At 44.0% G+C, this 19,824-nt stretch overlaps 1 protein-coding gene across 2 annotated transcripts in view; it reads left to right on the forward strand.

The window, feature by feature from the left end:
- CPQ (carboxypeptidase Q) overlaps window positions 1-19,824 on the forward strand; it is a 696,853-nt gene that overhangs the window by 12,162 nt on the left and 664,867 nt on the right. The window contains exon 1 of one of the 2 annotated variants that reach the window (XM_077493074.1): window positions 18,934-19,070. The exons of the other annotated variant lie outside the window; for it this stretch is intronic. The gene's annotated coding sequence lies outside the window, so the exon portion shown is untranslated. Of the gene's footprint in view, window positions 1-18,933; window positions 19,071-19,824 lie in introns of those variants that run through there. 2 annotated transcript variants of the gene reach the window in all.

Below are 19,824 nucleotides of genomic sequence, written 5' to 3' on the forward strand. Positions count from 1 at the left end.
CTTGTACTGAAGGTTGTTGACGATTGACTTCAGTGCAACCAGCCCACTCATAGATCCATGGGCTTCTGCAGAACTTTTTTCGGGGGGGGGGTTGGGGGGGCATCATTTTAAGGTCACCCATGCTCTGACCCTTTTTGCCAATGTCATTATCATGGTCAGAGACTGCGGACATGGCACAGGAGATGGTCAGAGGCTTCCCTACTGTTATTAAAATGATTTGGATGGAGTTGGGCTTTAAAGTAGGACAGACAACAAAATCACCCAACTTATATGGCCCGTACACACGATCCGAATATCGTACGAAAACGGTAGTTCGAGCAAGGATCGTACGATTTTCGGATAGTGTATACACTAATTTCGACAGCCGATCACAAGCGTTCATCCGATATTATTAGATCGGACATGCACGGAAATTTTCCTCATACGATTTTCATTTAGTCAGTATAGTTGTTGTCCGAAAATACAATACAAATATATTACAACACATGACATCACTTCCATTTTTTTTTTTCTATCGTACGAGTATTTTCGTGACTTTTTAGCTATTCAATTTCTACTTGTGATTATTAACCGAAAATGGTCGTACCATCGGTCATACAATATTCGGATCGTGTGTATGGGGCATTAGGCACCTTTAACATGAAAGATCCGATCAGGTCCACCTATCAGTTTATCAGGCGGACCTGATCGCAACCTCTATTCACCCCTATGGATTGGCAGGTGTAAACAGACTACGCATTCTGTTTACACCCGCCTACCTTCAATCCGATCTGTTAGGTAATAAAAGAACAGATGGGGATCTGACCCCTTTCTGTCTAGGTGGATCAGATCAGAGGGCAATCGGGTGTAAAAACAGCGGAGTCGGTTCATAGAGCAAAGTGGGCTCCGGTTGTCTCGGCTCTGCATAAACTGAGCGAATACGGACCTGTCATCCGCCCGTTCTGCTCTGATCAGAAGGGGATCAGCGGACAGATCACTTGCTGATCCAAAAGGGGTCTGCCTGTGGGAAAGGGTCTTTAATTGCCTTTAAATAATAAACCACAATGTAAATCTTTTTTCTCAAGTCATCTTCCAGGACGGCACACCTGAGAGATGAGAGGCTCCTCCCTACAGGAAACACAATCAATCGACAGCTGTTTTAAGTCCCCACCCTTCCCCTTGATCCTCAGTTTTTGATTGTGTTTCTCCCTACACAGCGAAACTGTTTGTTTTTTTCCAAATGACCCGAAGCCTGGGGCTGGTGGTCTCCCCCTGGGAGCCGGACCACAAGCCTGGGAAGCCTCTGGGTCTGGTAGGATATTCTTGTCCTTCCTGGGGGGTTCCCCTATCTTTTCCTCAGGGCGGGCAGCAGAAATTGGAAGAGCCCCCCTGAGAGCTGAAGGACCCTGGGTACAGTGGTGTACCCAGAACTTCAGGGGCCATTATCCTGTCTCCCCCTCCTTACCTGTACAGGTGGCTGTTCAGACGGGGGTGCTGGCCATCGGTTCTTTCCAGGGGGCTTGTCCCCGACTCCTGGGTCCCCGGTAGCTCGCGTGGGCTGCCGGAGAGGGCGTGGCAACAAGCACCCGCGTCATTTTCAAACTTCGGGAAAATGGCAGCGGCGTTCTTACCCAGGAGGGAAGGCTGAGAGTCAGTAGGAGCAGGCGCCCACATCCTCCTTTCTCTAGAGCGAGGAGGCACCAGTTTACTACGGTGGATGTCTGCCTTAACCACCTCAGATATGAAGATAGGAATGAGGAATGGAAGGCATTGCCCCCCCCCCCCCCCCCCCATGTATATAGACTGACTGGTACAGTGCAGGACACAGCCTAACCTGGCACCTCCCTATGGGGACAGCAGTTGGCGGGGGGGGGAGCACTTTGGCGGCTATCCTCCTTGCGTGTGGACCATAAGGATGGAAAAGCAAGTCCGCTGGCTGTGGCAAAAAGAGGAAGACGACAACGGTGAGTACTTTACTTTCCTTTTGCCGTGGGAATTTAGCTGCAAAATCCCCAATTCCAGCCAGAGGGTTCCTGGGCATTTGAGATCTCACCTGGGGTCTGGATTCAAATAGCCCTTAAGCTTCTGCTAAAAACACCAGCCGCAGCCCCTCTTACATCAGAGAAGCTGTATGGTGGACAGGTGGTGCAGAGGAACGAGTGTGCCTAAACCACCTCAGATGAGAAAGAGGTAGGTAGGCCATTGCTCCCCCTTCCCCGTGTATATACTGACTGGTGCAGTGCAGAACCTGGGGTCGGGATACAAATAGCGCAGACGCCACTGCTAAAACCACCAGCCACAGCTCCCTCTTACAGCAGAGACACTGTGGTTATCGCAGCAGTAGGTTGCCAGCCTCTCCCTACATGCCCAGTTGTGGTACATTAGTAGGGATGAATATAGCGTACAGAGGGGACCTGGTAGATACAAAGTTACTTACAGGCCAGGTATACCACTGAACAGGTTATTAATTGGGCAGTGGTTGGTGGATTCAGAAGCTCCCCTGGTCAGCAGGTGCACTAGGTTACCGGCCCTATTAGCCCAGCTGCTAGGAATCTGAAGTTGCTTCACAATGTTTAAAAGCTGACCTAACATTCAAGGATGGGCAGAGACCAAGCTATTGTGTGGCACAGTAGGGGTTCCCTTGTCACAGATCCTCCTTTTGGGGGTTGCCTGCTATAGTTAACTTTCATAAGCTCCAACCTCCCACTCCACCTTTACACTGTGTTTATATTATAGTGTAGGAGGTAAGAAGAAACTTTTTTTTATTGGTTTGGGCTACAATCCACTCAGTGGCAGATCTAAAGGCGATTCACCATAGATCGCTCCCTACATCCTTTTAATTGAGGATTTTCTGTGCAAACCTATGCAAGAGCTACATAATTAATTGTTTGAAGCCTGCAAATAGCTATTTACCTCCCAGGCTAAACTGGTAACCACCTCTTCTAGAGAGGTCTTAAATTAGTCTCTAGGGCTGGGCTCATTGAGACTTTAGTTGCTAATCAGCACCACCTGGATATGTGCTGGCTAGCGTTTGCTCAGTCTATGGAGGTAAGGTAGGACAACAACTACTACTAATAGTAGGGTGTCCAACCATTTTAGGATCTGTTCGTTCTCTGGTGGTGAAGGTTTAGTATCTACAGCCCAGGCTATGCCTATGAAATAAATTGCCTGTTGGTTATTTCATAAAGGGATAGACCATGACGACTCATTGGCTGCACACCAGTAGACCTCAGTAGTGAAAGTTTGTCCTTGCTGGGATGTTTTTGTGGCACAGCAGAAATACACATTGAGATTTGTGACATCTCTGCTTATAAGGGCTATATTGCTGTACATCAGAAATGCACTGCACAGAAGCTTGTTTGCTGTCCTTTATATACTAAAGGTACTGCTTTGTTTGGCTACAGATCAGAAAAATACAACAGTGAAGGTGGTCTGTACTTTCTGGTTTTGTGTTGCACAGCAGAAATGCACATCGTTGAGTCAGGTGACATCTCTGCTCATAATGGTTATATTGCTGCACATCAGACATACACAAGATTGAGGTCTGTCTGTGGGGCTTTGTGTCCTGTTTTACTGCCTTGTTGGTTACTTATCAGAAAGGCAGCAGTGAAGTCTGATGATCCTGATTTGCGTGGCGCTGTGCTGATTCAGACAGTGCTATTAACAGCAATGGCTGCCGAGTTTAAACATGCGATTTGGCATGTTGAGTCGCATGACAAATCATTTCAATATTGGTGTGCTATCTCTATTCATAGTGTTTTATTGTTGCACATCAGATTTATACAGCATTAAGGTCTGTGAGGTTTTGTGTCCTGTATTACTGCCTTATCAGAAAGGCAGCAGTGAAGATTGATGGTTCGAATTTGTTGGGCTACATAGTAGAAATACAAATTGAACCCCTGCCAGGTGTAGTACATATACTGCCTTTGGTAATCCATGTAGCACCACAAAGTGGTGTTGTGCTGATTTTAGCCATGCGATTTGACATGTTGAGTCGCAAGGCCAAATCGCTTCAATATGGATGTGCTATCTCTATTCAGAATTGTTATATTGTTGCACATCAGACATATACAAGATTGAAGGTTGTCTGTCCTTTGTCTTGCATATACTGCCTTATTGGCTGCATATCAGAAAGGACACAGCAGTGAAGGTTGCTTGTCTTTTTCTGATTTTGTTTTTGCTGCTCAGCTGAGAGACACATTGAGGATGGTGGTCTCTCTGCTCAGTATTGGTATATTGCTACACATCAGACATACACAAAGATTGAATGTTTGTGTCCTGTATGTCCTATATTTACTGCCTTATCGTTTGTATATCAGGCTAAGCAGTGTTTCTCATGGATCTACCTTTCTGCATCTTAGGGATACACAGCAGGGGTTTGTTGGCTGCAATCCTCCAGGGAGTCACAGCATTGGGGACCCCTTACTTGTTCGACCTGAAAATTGCTATTTGTTTTTTTCCCTGCGACCTGTGTAATCTTGAGGTCTGTGGATCCAGGAATCAGGGACTGCTGGTGTTGCACAGACACAAATGGTACCCATTGGAAGCCATAGTATATGACTTCTCATGCGTCTTGCAGTCCCAAGTCGCAGGTTGGGTCGCACGGGTGTGGGAACCCTAAACTTATCTGTCCCTTCTGATTGAGGTTTTGCTACACAGCAGGAATACTCATCATGGCGTTATTGTTTTATTTTGCAGCAGACCAGAAAGATTGCAGCTGTAAAGGCTGTCTGTCTTTTTCCTCAGTGTCTGCTTTTATGTTGTTGCACAGCAGAAATACTCAAGATTGAAGCTTGTTGGTACTTTCTGTTTCAGAAAAACACAATGCTGCAGGTTGCTTGTGTCCTTTCTCAGTGTTGGTTCTATCTGAACTACACTACAGAAGTGCATGACAGAAAGGATTGTCTTGTGTTCCATATTTTTCCCTGTGGCATAGCAGAAATGCACAACACGGGAGTTGGTGTTCATATTAATCTTATAACTGTGGTGGTTTGTCAGAAATACACAACATAGAAGTTTGGGTCTTTCTGTCTTTATAGCCTTGTTTTGCTGTACATAGGTAAAGCACAACAGTAAAGGGGGTTCCTGTCCTTTCCGTATTTATATATATCAGTTATGACCTAGCTAGCTGCACTAAAGAAATGCGCAGCATTTAGGGTTTGCTTGAGTCTTAATGTTTTTACGTCTTGGCAGCACATCAGAAAACCAGACTATGAGGACTGTTTGTCTACGTTGAGGTTCAGATTTGGGTCTCTTCCCATATTTGATATATTGGTTTAGCTAGTCACACTCAGGCACACAACATTGTTGTCTATGCTTGTGTCCTTTCTGTCTAAATCTATTGTGCCGTGCCCACAATCTATGATCATTTTATTTGTGATATTATTACTGCATGTATCACCTTTTTGTATTTCAGCCTTCTTTTCCATGGAGGGGCCAGGAGTTCGGGCTGCAGCTGCCACATGTCAGAAAACCTTGACCACTTGCATTCAGGGATGCCAGAACCATTTCCTAGGGTTGAAGCCCTGTAGGGTTATGGGACACTGGAGGAAGGGGATAATGAATCGCCCTGTTTAGTAAGAACTTGGAGAGTTCTGTTCAGAGGAGTATTAGGGCCTGAGGATGAAGTATAAAGATGTATACCCGATCGAATAGGTTTCGGCTCGGTGCATGGCCTTCATTTTGCCCTTTTAGCAAAACTAGACATAGCAATATGGGTAGTCTACTCCTGCTAGGGACTTTAATCTCCTGAAGAAGGCTCTCAGGCGTAAGTAAGGACATAGATTGGGCGTGCCTTAAACCCAGGGTTCAAGCTTCTGTTAATCTATTTCCCTTAAGTAGGCTTCCCTTTAGTCTTTTGCTAACATAAAGATAAAAAGGAAGCAGTTTTATTTCCCTCAACAGGATAGTGTTAAGACAGGCCCTCTTATTGATTAATGTAGTGTCCTTGTCTTACACAGGTCTCTTATTTATCTTTTTAGTGGTTCTAAGTAGCACCTACAGGCATAATAGGCCATGGTTGTTAGATGTGTGAGATAGGCAACATTGCTAACCTACAAGTTTAACATGTTTTCTGATTCCATTTTTAAGAGCCCATTTCACCTAGATACTGCATCTGAAGCGGAAAAGGCAGGAACATCTGTGGAGCAGACCTGCAGATCAGCCGCATGATCCAGCTAACATGCCTTCATCAAGCATATGAGCGTATGGAGTGGAGGTAAAGCTCACTGCAGAGCCAAGGTTCGCCAAGAGGGTTTTGCAGTGGCCCCACCCTAAGGTAGGCCTGAGGTACTTGTTTATCCTCTCAGGTGTGCCGTCCTGGAAGATGACTTGAGAAAAGTACCAGTTACTTACCGGTAACTGTCTTTCTGGGAAATCTTCCAGGACGGCAGGCCTACTTCCCGCCCGTTGGAGGAGGGAAAATTCTAGAACACTAGAAGGTGAGTACCTATGAGGAATGATTTCCCTTGTGAACCTGGTTCAGGAGTTACTTCTCTACAAACTGAGGATCAAGGGGAAGGGTGGGGACTTAAAACAGCTGTCGATTGATTGTGTTTCCTGTAGGGAGGAGCCTCTCATCTCTCAGGTGTGCCGTCCTGGAAGATTTCCCAGAAAGACAGTTACCCGGTAAGTAACTGGTACTTTTTTTTTTTTTTTGCCAAGCAGGCAAATGACTGAAGTTTTGGCAAGTGCATCTGACTACGTTCCTGCTGGCTATGAATTCTTTAGGGGCCGTAATGCCTTAGAGCTATGGACACCCATGTGATGACATTACTGCTTCAAGGATTCAGCAGTATTGTTGGCCCTACACAGACAGATGCATTTGCCCTGGAGCTTTGGGGTCTTGTGACCGCTGGGGGGGGGGGGGATATTTGCCTTTAGATTTATTTTCTATTTTTTATATTTTGAGAGAGTTTAGTCTTGTTGTGTGGGGAGCTGGGCAGAAAGGATAACTGCACTTTATGTAAAACTACAGTTATCGTTCTCTGCCTCCTTTACATGTATGCTGATGAGCATTGCATTAAAGTGGAATAAAAGCCTAAGTCTAACTATTCTTAAATGTTCCCTCTCCCCTTCCTACCTATCCTGTATAAAAAAAGATGTGTTTACTTACCTATTTGTAATGTGCTGCTATCCGGTCATGTGAACCTGCAGCTCTGGCTTAGGGAACACTCGACTACGGCTGGGAATCCCAGGAGTCGCCTATAGGCTCCCATAGCCCAGCCATTGTCTGCACTCTCTCCTCTCACTTGCAGAAGCTGTTCTCTGACACAGGGGAGCCAGAACTACGGATCAGGTAACCGGACTGGGGTGGACTGAAAAAAGGTAAGAATTCTCAAAGAAACTAGCCACATAATAGGGGGTGATGAGAGAGGTGGGCAGCTATATGCCAGATGAAGTTTAATGTAACATAATGCACTTGGGAGCCAAAAGGGTGAATGTAAGCTACTCACTAGGGGGGGGATCTCCAGGGGGAATCAAGGATAGAAAAGATGTGGGGGTCCTAGTAGATCACCGGCTCAGCAATAGCATGAAATGCCAAGCTGCAGCAAACGAGGTCAGCAGACTATTGGCATGGACAAAAAGGGTATTGACTCAATATAGATAAAACTATAATTCTACTACTTTACAAAGTTCTGGTTTGGCCACATCTTGAGTATGTGTCCAGTTCTGGTTACCAATCCTTCAGGAAGGATGTGCTTGAACTGCAGAGTCCATAGAAGGGTGACAAAGCTAACAAGGGGGCTGGAGGACTTCAGTTATGAGGAACGACTGCAAACAATAAAGGTAATCTCCCTGAAAAAGGTACGCTTAAAAGGGGGTATGATGGCAATATACAGTGCCTTGAAAAAGTATTCATTCCCACAGAAGATTTCCACATTTTGTTATGTTACAACCAAAAACATAAATTTATTTTATGTGATGGACCAACGCAAAGTGGCACATAATTGTAAAGTGGAAGGAAAATGATAAATGGTTTTCCAAATATTACAAATATCTGAAAAGTGTGGCATACATTTGTATTCAGCCCCCCTGAGTCAATACTTTGTAGAACCACCTTTCACTGCAATTACATCTACATCTAGAGTGACGTTTTTGCCCATTCTTTTTTGCAAAATAGCTCAAGCTCTGTCCGATTGGATGGAGAGCATCTGTGAACAGCAATTCAAATCTTGCCACAGATTCTCAATTGGATTTAGGTCTGGACTTTGACTCGGCCATTCTAACACGCACACTAGCATCGATCTAAACTATTCCTTTGTAGCTCTGCACTTATGTTTAGGGTTGTTTTCCTGCTGGAAGGTGAACCTCTGCCCCAGTCAAGTATTTTGAAGACTAACAGGTTTTATTCTAAGATTGCCCTGTATTTGGCTCCATCCATCTTCTCAACAACTCTGACCAGCTTCCCTGTCCCTACTGAAGAAAAGAATCCCCACAACATGCCACCACCATGTTTCACAGTGGGGATGGGGTGTTCAGGGTGATGTACAATGTTAGTTTTCTGCCACTTGTGGAGTTTATTTAGTGCAATTGCTCCAGAGCTTAGTAAACGAGGTAAGGCTTCACTTCCCAAAGAATACCCAATCATATGCAATGAAAATTAAAAAAACAGCATTTTTGCTTGGGTATGATTGGATGATGGAAGTTAGTGTCTGCTCATTTACGAAGCTCTGGAGCAACTACTCTTGCAGAGTGCAACTGCACTTTTGTAAATCAACCCCAGAGTGTCTTTCTGCTTTTAGGCAAAAAAAGTTAAATTTTGGTCTCATCTGACCAGAGCATCTTCTTCCACATTTTTGCTTTGTCCTTTCAAGAATAATGGTATGATACACATTGTGTAAAGGTGTGGAGCCATCTCAAATTGCATAAGGGAAAAGCAGTGGTGGGCTGTAGGATATTTTTTATGTCCCTTTATGAGCTGTTGGAAATTAGGAACTTTAATTTATAAAGTTGAAATCTATTCATAGAGATGTAATGTTAGTATAGTACTGATGTGCTATGGGATTACCATAGACAGACCTTGGACTGCGTCATGTTAAGAACACATGATGCATAGTCGCATAGTCGCATGAATTGTTTAGGAAATATCACATTGGTCTAATTTCCTTTTGTGCCATTTATAAGCTTACTCCCTAATGGGAGACCGAACGCTCTTAAATTCATTCAACAGAAGTTGCGGTTTGCAGCTAATGAGTTCTTATTACAATCAGGTGGCACAAATTCATTTTGAGAGCAATAATCCTAATAGAGTCTCTGCAGTAAAACCAGTTTCAGACAAAATTTAGAGAACAATTTGGCAGATGAGCTAAAATGTAGTCCTTGGAGCTCTTTTTTGTCTATTGTCAATTATGCAATTAGGTTTAAGATCCCATCCACTTTTTTTTTTTTTTTTTTTCACTCGAGCTTGAAGATCTCCGAAGCGATACGGCAGCTGAGTGTTTCATGTGTGCGGAAATTTCAAGAGTTGGTGAAGATAATCAGGGTTAATATCCAGGCGGAGAGAGACGGCTGTGAATTTTATGTTACTGCTAGTACATAAAAAAAAAGTTCCCAGCACTCTGCCCCGCTAGCCAGCAATGGGGTCCTAATTAAAACTTGCTTCTAACATTTTGCTAGAATGAAAGGTCTCATTTGCATTTATTTGCAAATATATGTTAAAGCCACGCAACATTATCAAAGTGCTTTTACAAGTGTTGATCCCATTCTAGCCTGCAAGGGCACTGACAATGGGGCACTTACAACAATCACTAAATTAATAGCAAGCCACTTTATTTTTTATTTTTTTATTTATTTTTTATAGCTGCAACTAAATTTCACTCTCCACATCTCTATTATATAGGAAGGAGGCGTATTGAAGATTACTGAAGGCAGCTTGGAAAGCTGATAGCATTGTTTTGAGATTTTCAGTTCAATACACGGGAAGTTACAAGGTTTTCTATCGGGATCAACAGGTGTTTTTCTTTCTTGGCATTAAAAAGAAAGCAGCCACCACATCTGAGGACTGGAAAGCTGCATCTTTTTTGTTTTTTGGGTTTCTATTTAGCCTTTAAAAGGGAACTTCAGTTACATTCCAGGTTATTTTTAATATTAACCTTCTCATACCTTGTCCGCTAGATTAGTATTCTCACCCCATAGAATCCAGCATCCTGTGCTGATAACATCTACCTTTCTGACATGCAAAAATTTAACAAAAAGGTCCAGATGGCCACACTCCAATAAAAATTATTTCTTTATTGGTCTAATAAATCTTTGTAGCAAGGATAAAACCACTGACGCGTTTCACACCGTTACAGCAGGTGCTTTATTCATAGCACCCACGCCTAGAGAGGGGAGAGGTAATTAGGAAATGGACACCTGGAGCGGGTACTTCTTTTTGTTTACCTTTCTGACATCTCAGGAGACTGGCTGCCTCTTTTGGGTCCTTGCAGTCGGCCTCCTGATGACATTCAGTGCGCATGCTCATGGTATAAATGGCCCCAAAGCCTTGAAATGCATGAGGCGTGTCACAGGAGGCAGCTGAGACTAATTCCTTCTCCCCTAGGCGAGCATTACGGAAATTTTGTCTGCCTACTCCAAACCCCCCCCCCCCCCCCCCCCCCAAAAAAACAAAAATAACTGATTGTGTAAAAGGGGTTCAGGGCGTTTTTATAAAAAAAAAAAATGGATGTAGGGCTGCTTCAAAGAGTTGTTAAACCCTAATAAAAATCATGCTGCAGGCCTTAGCACTTACCATGTTTAAATGTCTTCTCTTTTAATCCTGTGGTTGCTTTTGGTTCCTTCTCTCAAAATACCCCCTGATCTGGTCTTTGGGTGACCACATTGACCCTAGAGCACTGTGTATGTGAAGTCATCTGTGTTTTCCTACCCAGAAGTTCAGGAAAATGGTGGTCTGTGACCTGGAGCCAGCAGCAAATGCCAAACCATGTAAGTGTTTTGGTTGAAATGTGGGCAATATTTTACAGGATACATCTGTTAAAAAAATAAATAAATAGCATTTTAATACTACTTTCGAGCCTAAAGTAGAGTCAAAATAAATCCTCCAGAAGGAACAGTGGAAAGAATCCAGTGTTCCTCAATGCGTGTAGTCATGACACTCAGAAGCATAACCACGTTTGTGTTCTAATATTCATGTCTATACACTAAGGATTCCCTTAGAACTATGGGTTAGCTAAAGAGATGGTGAAAGCTGCCTGCTATTAAATATTTGGGCAAGGCTGTCCTGTAAGCAATGAGTCTTGCCTCTGACTCGCTCACAAAATTCAGCCTAAGCTATTGAGCTCTGTAAACCTTTTACAGCAAGTGACGTACAGAAAAACATGAGAGAAAGCCTAATGTTTCACCTGCTGGCTAGATGGACCACTACATAGTATTTATATGCAGGATTTTGAAATGCTTGTAAAGAGTATGTAGCGCTGGCTCCTGAAGAGCATGTGCTATGTTTTTGAAATTTAAGGTTAAACCTGAACCGCAGTTTGGTTTGGGTATAATTGTTGCAAATTTTGACCTCCCCATCAGTCTGACTGGACTATAGGGTGTTCAAAAAGGGGAAATCACCGAGCTACCTTGCAATTTATAAGTGAAAGAAACCTAAAAATTTAGGTAATAAACAAAAAAATCTGTGAGTGAACACAGCCAAGCTGCTAGCACACAAACAAACCAAGTTTTAAAGTACAATATATCAAAAAGTCTAGCGCTAAAGTACACCTATATGACAATTGGTGTATATGAAACTAAAAAAATGTGTAGGTGAAATCAATCCAGATATATAAACAGTGACCAGAGTCCCAATACTGATGGTTATAAAAATGTCCACTGCTAAAAATCAAACTAGTAAGATTCAGATTTTCAAACAGTCCAGAACACAGCAGATCTTGCAACCGACTACTGGATATTCACTGAAAGAGGTGGATACTCTTACCGGACAGGCTGGACACAACTACCATATAGTAATGTGTCATAAAGGCTCAGAGGGGCTCCAATGGCCTGAACAGAAGGATTCCCAGCTGGATGATGTATCTCCTCAGGGTTGATCGTCCCAATCCTCGGTCCTCCACAATCCCCAATTCAGAAAGGTGGATCAGCTGTTGGGGCACAGACGTCTATAGAGCTTGATTTGGAATGGCTCCACAAAGGCTCACCATAGAAGGGGAAAACGCAAAAAAAGCGCTTCTCAGTGAAGTTCAACCACTGAAGGTTTATTATTTAAAAATTATATGCATATAAAAAGCGCAAAAATACATAAACTGGGGTTATGCCCCAGTAGACGACTTTGCGTTCGAAATGGGTAGGGCTAGCATATTTCTGCTCCCAACATTGCTTTTCTTTTATTTATGCATCACGTGATTTTTATGTATTTTTGCTCTTCCTAGAGTGGGCCAGCCGGCCAAACTGAGTTATCGGAAGAGAAGGGCCTTAATCAGGGAGGTGACCAAGAACCCGATAGTCACTCTGACAGAGCTCCAGCATTTCTCTGTGGAGAGAGGAGAACCTTCTGTGCAGCACTCAATCAATCATGCCCGTATGGTAGAGTGGCCAGAGAAATGGCCACTCCACAGTAAAAGGCACATGACGGCCCATCTGGAGTTTGCCGAAAGGCACCTGAAGGACTCTCAGACCATGAGAAACAAAATTCTCTGGTCTGATGAAACAAAGATTGAACTCTTTGGCCTGAATGGCAAGCGTCACATCTGGAGGAAACCTGGCACCGCACATCACCTGGCCAATACCAACCCTATAGTGAAGCATGGCGGTGGCAACATTATGCTGTGGTGGGTGTTTTTCAGCGGCAGGAACTGGGAGACTAGTCAGGATTGTAAGAAGGATGAATGCAGCAATGTACAGAGACATCCTTGATGAAAATCTACTCCCAGATCGCTCTGAAACCTCAGACCGGGGCGAAGTTTCATCTCCCAACGGGACAATGACCCTGCGCACACAGCCAAGATAACAAAGTGGCTACGTTACAACTCTGAATGTCCTTAATTGGCCCAGAACCTGATTTGAACCTCTGGAGAGATCTGAAAATGGCTGTGCAGCGATGCACCCAATCAAACCTGATGGAGCTTGGGAGGTCCTGCAAAGAAGAATGGGAGAAACTGCCCAAAAATAGGTGTGACAAGCTTGTAGCATCATACTCAAAAAGACTTGAGGCTGTAATTGGTGCAAAAGGTGCTTCAACAAAGTGTTTTTTTTTTTATTTTTTTTTTATTTTTTATAAATTTGTAAAGATTTCAAGCAAATTTCTCTCATATCGTCACTATGGGGCATTGTTTGTACAATTTTGAGAAAAACAATGAATTTATTCCATTTTGCAATAAGGCTGTAACATAACAAAATGTGGAAAAAGTGAAGTGCGGTGCAATAAATTAAAGGTGTGCTGTAACCTGTAAACCTCTACAAAAGAGCACCCCTAGTGCTGGAGTGTCTTTTATTACTCCCACTGACACCAGTGGTGGGGGGTCCTATTTTATTTCCACTGTCACCAGGGCTGGGATATTTTTCTCCCAATGACACCAGTGCTGGTGTTTTTTTATTTTATTTTATTACCGACACTAGCACTGACGGTCTTTAATTGCTCCCAATGACACCAGTGCTGGGGATCTTTTATTAGACCCCTTTCACACTGAGGCAGTTTTCAGGCGTTTAAGCGCCTGAAAACTGCCTCCCATGCTGTCCAAATGTGAAAGCCTGAGTGCTTTCACACTGGGGCAGTGCGCTTGTGGGGCATTAGAAAACGTCCTGCAAGCAGCATATTTGGGGCGGTTTGCCCATTTAAATGAATAGGCAGCAATTCCAAAGCACCTGAAAAGTAATTCAGAAAAGCTGCAACACGTGCATTTTTAACCCCTTTTTTCAGCCTGTAACTGGGTTTAAATGCGCCCCGCTAGCGTCCAAAAAGCATGCTTAACCACTTGCCGACCGCCGCACGACGATATACGTCGGCAGAATGGCACGGGCAGGCATATGGGCGTATATATAAGTCCCTGCCTTCCCGCGGGTGGGGGGCCCGATCGGGCCCCCCCCGGTGCCTGCGGCAGTCGGCATTCGTTCGGGAGCGATCCGGGATGAGGGGGCGGCCATTCATTCATGGCCACCCCCTCGCGATCGCTCCCGACGAATGAAAATGCTCCGTGACATCACTTCCTCTCCTCACAGGAGAGGAAGTGATGTGATCTCTCCTCCGTGTCGGTATTTTTCGTTCCGGCACCGAGGAGAGAGGATCGGTGAGTTGCACCAACACACCACACGTACAGTAGAACATGCCAGGCACACTCACACCCCCCCTTTACCCCTGCCCCCCCCAGTCACAGTGACACCAATTGCATTTTTTTTTTTTTTTTGCATTGGTGTCATTTGTGACTGTAATAACTGTTAGGGCAGTTAGGGTTAGCCCCCTTTAGTTCTAAGGTACCCCCCTAACCCCCCCAATAAAGGTTTAACCCCGTGATCACCCCCCGTTGCCAGTGTCACTAAGGCTGGGTTCACATTGCAGCGGTTTGAGAACGGATGTGATTCGCACCGCACTGCAGTGCAAATCACATCCGATCTCTGTGCGATTCGAGTTCAGCCATACAGATAGTATGGCTGAATTCGTGTCGCACCCGCCGCACCCGCCGCAAACTCGCACGGGACCCTTTTTTTGGTCCGCAGCAGAATCGGATCGCATGGGTGTTCACACCATGCGATCCGAGTTTGCAGATCGCACTGCGATATGCGAACTGATCTGGGGGTGTCATTAACATTTCACTGACACTCCCAGCAGTTCGCATAGGGCAGTGTGAACTGCCGCCGGAAGGCATGCGATGCGGGAACCCGCCGCGGATTTGTGGCGTTCCTGCATCGCTCCAGTGTGAACCCAGCCTAATAAGCGATCGTTTTTCTGATCGCTGTATTAGTGTCACAGGTGACGCTAGTTAGGCAGGTAGGTATTTAGGTTCGCCGCAGCTTTTTATAGCGCCAGGGACCCCCATATACTACCGCATAAAGCCCCCTGATTGCCCCCTAGTTAACCCTTTCACCAGTGATCACCATATAACGGTTACAGGTGACGCTGGTTGGTTAGTTATTTTTTTATAGTTTCAGGGCACCCGCCATTTATTACCTAGTCTCACTAGTGTACCCCTAAATTTAGGGGTGTCTACTTTCCAAAATGGGGTCATTGAGGGGGCGTTTGTGCCATCTTGGCATTTTATGGCCTTCAAAACTGTAACGCCCTTAGAAAGCCTGAAGGCGGTGCTTGGTTTTCGGGGCCCCCGTACGCGGCTAGGCTCCCAAAAAGTCCCACATATGTGGTATCCCCGTACTCAGGAGAAGCAGCAGAATTTATTTTGGGGTGTCATTTCACATATGCCCATGGCATGCGTGAGCAATATATCATTTAGTGACAACTTTGTGAAAAAAATAAATAAAAAAAAAAAGTTTGTAATTTTCCCGCAACTTGTGGCAAAATATAAAATATTCCATGGACTCAACATGCCTCTCAGCAAATAGCTTGGGGTGCCTACTTTCTAAAATGGGGTCATTTGTGGGGGTTTTGTGCCATCTTGGCATTTTATGGCCTTCAAAACTGTAATAGGTAGTGAGGAGTGAAGTCAAATATTTACGCCCTTAGAAAACCTGAAGGCGGTTCTTGGCTTTCGGGGCCCCGTACGCGGCTAGGCTCCCAAAAAATCCCACACATGTGGTATCCCCGTACTCAGGAGAAGCAGCAGAATTTATTTTGGGTGTCATTTCACATATGCCCATGGCATGTGTGAGCAATATATAATTTAGTGACAACTTTGTGAAAAAAAAATAAAAAAAATTTTTTTTTGTCATTATTCAATCGCTTGAGGCAAAAAAATAAAATATTCAATGGGCTCAACATGCCACTTATCAATTTCCTTAGGGGGTCTTCTTTCCAAAATGGGGTCATTTGGGGGGGGGGTTTGTACTGCCCTGCCATTTTAGCACCTCAAGAAATGAGATAGGCAGTCGTAAACTAAAAGCTGCGTAAATTCCAGAAAACGTACCTTAGTTTGTAGATGTGACAACTTTTGCGCAAACCAATAAATATACAGTTATTGACTTTTTTTTTTACCAAAGACATGTGGCTGAATACATTTTGGCCTAAATGTATGACTAAAATTGAGTTTATTGGATTTTTCTAATAACAAAAAGTAGAAAATATCATTTTTTTTCAAAATTTGCGGTCTTTTTACGTTTATATCGCAAAAAATAAAAATCGCAGAGGCAATCAAATACCATCAAAAGAAAGCTCTATTTGTGGGAAGAAAAGGACGCAAATTTTGTTTGGGTACAACATTGCATGACCGCGCAATTACCAGTTAAAGCAGCGCAGTGCCAAATTGTAAAAAGACCTCTGGTCATTTACCAGCAAAATGGTCCGGTCTGAAAGTGGTTAAACAGCGCTAAAGCACCATTAACACACAGGCCGCCCCAGTGTGAAAGGGCTCTTACACTCACTGATACCAGCGCTGGGGATCTTTTTACTCGCTGATCTTTTAATACTCTTACTGACACCAGTGCTGGTGGTCTTTTATTACTAACACTGACACCAGTGCTTGGGCACCAGCCATCTCACTGAAACAGGTCCATTTATCACATGTACTGACACTTGGGGCATTTGTTACTACCACTGACACAGGGGCTCTTCCTACTCCCACTAACCCCTGATGCCTGGGCATTTATTAACTCCTACTGATCCTTACATTTGGGAGGAAGCAGGCAGTGGGAAGACTAATGCCACGTACACACGACCAGTTTTGCCATCGGAATAAACTCCAAAGGTTTTTCCGACGGAGTTTCGACGGAGTTCCGCTGAAACTATCGTGCGTACACACGATCACACCAAAGTCTGATTAAGATCACGGTGACGTACGATGGGACAAGAAAAAGGAAGCTCAGTAGCCAATAGCCTCCGTCTCCTACTTGCTTCAGAGCATGCGTTGTTTTTGGTCCGTCAGAACAGCATACAGACGAACGGTTTTCCTGATAGGAATTGATTCAGTCGGAAAGATTTAAAACATGTTCTATTTCCAGGTCCGTCAGAATTTTCATAAAAAAAAAAAAAAAAAAAGTCAGATGAGGCATACACACTTTATGAATATACTATGAAAAGATTCCGTCTGACTTTTTCTGTCGGACATTCCACTTGTGTGTATGCGACATGAGTCTTACATTGGAGGAGGCAGTGGGAAGAATTATCCTTACATGGGGGTAAGTGGGGAGAATGCCCCTTCATTGGGGGGTCAGTGGGAAGAAGGATCCTTACATGGGGGTCGTGGAAAGAATGATACTTGGGGGGGTGAAGAATAATGGGGTTGCAGTGTATGAGGCTGGTGGCTCAGTACTGGGAATGTAGACAGACGATCTGGGGTTTGCAGGTTGAATATTGGGTGCTCAATACTGGGGTAGATGTTGGGATTCAGGGTATAGTTTAGTGGCTTTTTAGCTGCTGACATTTAATATTGGGTCACTTGCCTGTCCAGGGACAGGTTTCAAAAATGCGTGGCATATGTACGTTGCGTTTGTGTTGCCAGTTGGGCTGCATTCACATCTGCGTGGCAAGTGCACATCAGGATTGTGTTGCCATCTAGGCTGCGTTCACATATGCTCATTTCAGAACGCATGACAACCCACGCAGAAGATGCATGCTTTGCCTGCTTTTCGAAAAGGCATGGTTGTGTTGCCATTTAGGCTATGTTTGCGTCTGCCTGTTTCTGAACGCATGACAACCTGCACAGAAAATGCACGCTTTGCCACATATAACGGAAAATATGCATTGTGCTTGCATTGCCATTATAGCAATGCAAGCACAATGAGCATTTGCAGTGCATTTCCGAAATGCGCAGCAAAGCATTAATTTTTGCATTCGGAAATGGGCAGATGTAAATGCAGTCTAAGGCCGCGTACACACGGGCGGACTGTTCGCCCAACTTAGTTTGTCAAACAGTCCGCTCAAAATTTGCATGAGCGGACTTGACCACACACGATGAACGAACAGTCCGCTGAAAGTGTGCGCGATGACGTGAACGGCACGTACGACGGGACGAGAAATTCGACGTCCAATACACTGCAATGCAACCTTCGCCGTGTAAATCCTTTCTGAGCATGCGCGAAACTTAGTTTGTCGAACAAGCCTACACACGAGCGGACTGTCCACTGAAACCAAGTTTCAGCGGACTGTCTTACGGAAATTCCGAAAAACTTTGTTCGACAGACTGTCCGCTGAAATTGTCCGCTGAAGCCCACACACGAGTGGATTGTCCGCTGAAACACTGTTCAGCGGACAAAGTTGGCCGAACAGAATTGGTAATGATGCCCAAATCTGTTAGCAGACGTGTGTTTTGCTGCGTGACAAAAAGCACACTGAAAATTCATGTGACCCTCCACAACTGAAAACGTTCTTGGCTACTTTGGGGCGCATAGAGCAACCTATTCAAGTGAAAGGGCTGCCCTATGTGCTTTGCATGTTTGCGCTTGAAAAATAAGCAAAACAACTTGAGTAGGAACAAGCGTTTTTGCTACTCTCAGGTGTAATATACTAGGAAGAGTTTTAAGCAGCAAGGATGACCAGGGAGGAGAAGTGAGAGTTAAGAGAAAAAAACTCAGTTGCATAAGAATGTTTCTTATCTATAAAGTCACATTGAAGTCAGATCAAAGTCGTAAGCATATTGCGCTGCATTGTCGCACTGGAAATCGCATGACAATGGTGTCGCAGCAGTGTGAACCGAGGCTAAGATATGATTTCATATTTCTAGACTGGAGCTGGCCTGTGTGGACTAGGTCTTGGAGAGCTGCTATCAGGCGGATATTTTTGCACATTTTGCCAGGGAGAGCTAAGCCCAGGTGTATCTGGATTGGCCAAGTTTGTTTATAAAGCTGTACAAGTCCTCTTTAGTAAAGGTACACGTCCTCTTTTCAGTCATGTGTTACACTGATTTTAGGCTTTAGGTTTCATGCTTCGTAAGGAATTAAGTGAGCAAGGAGAAGTCTCAGCAAAAACTTATATACTTTGACCGTTCCAGCTGCCTGGAGTGGACTTTGGATGCCGGACTTCATCATTCTATGGAGACGGCTGTTCTTTGGTGAGTACAGAAATGCACAAACTCAGACTTCTGCTTATGGAACAGGAAAATGCTGATCACTTTTAGGGCTTATTTACATTCGCGGCAAGGACTGCCGCTCTTTAGAATGATCCACGCTTGGATCACTTGTGAAAGGCATTGTATGTATGTATGTATGTATATGTATGTGTATATATGTGTATGTATGTATGTATGTATGTATGTATATATATATTTTTTTTTTTGCCTCCTCATCACCTGCTTTTAAAGTTTTTGTAAACCCCATTCATAAAATCTGACCTGGGCACATACAGTTGTACTCGTAAGTTTACATACCCTGGCATTATTTGATTTCTTGCCCATTTTTCAGAGAATATGAATAACTTTTAACATTTTTCACTCATAGTTGGTGTTTGGTTGAAGCCATTTATTATCAATAAACTGTTTACACTTTTTTTTTTTTTTTTTTAACTACCCAAATGACCTTGATCCAAAGTTTACCTACCCTAGTTCTTTCTGTGTATTGCCCCCTTTAACATCAATGACAGCTTGAAGTCTTTTGTGGTATTTTTGGATGAGGCTCTTTTTCTTTTCAGATGGTAAAGCTGCCCATTCCTCTTTGCAAAAAAGCCTCCAGTTCCTATAAATTCTTGGGCTGCGTTACATGTACTGCGCATTTGAGATCTCCCCAGAGTGGCTCAATGATATTGAGATCAGGAGACTGAGATGGCCACTCCAGAACCTTCACTTTATTCTGCTGTAGCCAATGACAGGT

The sequence above is a fragment of the Lithobates pipiens genome, unplaced genomic scaffold (assembly GCF_037356315.1).
Source record: "Lithobates pipiens isolate NorthernLeopardFrog02 unplaced genomic scaffold, aLitPip1_a1.2 Scaffold_19, whole genome shotgun sequence".
Classification (NCBI taxonomy): Eukaryota; Metazoa; Chordata; class Amphibia; order Anura; family Ranidae; genus Lithobates; species Lithobates pipiens.